The sequence below is a fragment of the Chenopodium album genome, chromosome 12, assembly GCF_948465745.1.
Source record: "Chenopodium album chromosome 12, dcCheAlbu1.1, whole genome shotgun sequence".
In the NCBI taxonomy this organism is placed as follows: Eukaryota; Viridiplantae; Streptophyta; class Magnoliopsida; order Caryophyllales; family Amaranthaceae; genus Chenopodium; species Chenopodium album.
Genome location: NC_137845.1, coordinates 27,467,108 through 27,468,387, shown reverse-complemented (window position 1 = coordinate 27,468,387; position 1,280 = coordinate 27,467,108). Strand labels below are relative to the sequence as shown.

At 38.0% G+C, this 1,280-nt stretch overlaps 1 pseudogene; it reads left to right on the top strand.

Moving 5' to 3' along the window:
• The first annotated feature begins 1,182 nt into the window (after window positions 1-1,182).
• LOC145573502 (small nucleolar RNA R71) lies at window positions 1,183-1,280 on the top strand (annotated as a pseudogene).

Here is a 1,280-nt window from a genome sequence, read left to right as displayed (position 1 = left end):
CCCCTTACACGAATCACTCACCTTCTCACCCTCCTCACTGTTCCTAGAAACACTTTCTTTAAGGACCTTACCATTCCTAGTTGTGATAGAACAGACCAGTTTCTTAGGATCAATCCCTTGAGAAGGTAAAAGAGGAAGGACTAGCACTCTCCTTCAAGGTGTTTTCTAATTGAGTGATTATGTCTTTAGCATTTTGTTATGTGTCATCATCTCATTAAACTTTTGTCACTCACCGACATGTATGTGTTCAACATTTTTGTTTGATTCTCTATGATCTCCTCCAAAGTAATTCTATAAGATAAATGTTGGGGATAGGAATTATCACAATTGCCTTGGGTTCTTGTAGCAAAATTGGGTGGGGATTCCCTTTGATTGTTGTTTTGAAAATTGCCCCGATTTTAGTTGCTCTAATTACCCCGGCCTTAATTTTGGGCATAGTTTTGGTGATGGTTACCGTAACCTTAATTTTGGTTTTGGTTTTGGTTTCCATATCCTTAACCTTGATTTTGAGCACTATAACCTTGATTGTTATAATTGCCTTGGAAATTTTGATTTCCTTGGTTTTTATAACCTCGATTTTGGTCATAGTTGTCAAAGTTCCCTTATTGGTGAAAGTTCTTATTCCCATTGTTCCTTTAGCCATAAAATTTTGGCCCATTGTTGTTGTTTGAAACAAAATTTACATGTTCACTCTCATTATTATCAACATCATCACAATTATCAACAAAAGCATGAGGACAACTGAAAGCATCATGTTCATATGACCCACAAATATCACAAAATAGATAACCATTTGGCATATTGTTTGAAGTAGAAATAGAAGTAGAGTTGGAAGATGTACCTCTCCCCTTATTGTGGGAGGGAAGAATTGGTTCTTGTGACGAAGCACTCTCAAGCTTTGCTTTAATTGAGGTCATCTCCTTCTCCAAGTTTGGTATTTGTGATGACAAATTGTTGATGGCATTAAGGTGGTCAATTGAATACACCGTAGAACCGCTTTTTCTTATCGACTCCCCCTCACCTTATTGCTAATCCATGTAATGCCTCACTACATCTTCAATTTTGTCCGCAACCTCCTCTTCCGTCTTGTTCATGATAGGTCTTCCGGCTCCGGCATCAAGGCAAAATTTTCCTTGAGGGCTTAAACCTCTATAGAAAATTTGAATTATATGACAGGTGGGAATCCCATGATGTGGGCACTCTCTTTGATACTCCTTATACCTTTCCCATGCCTCATATAAGCTCTGATTTCCCTTTTTCTTGAAGCTTTAGATGAGAGT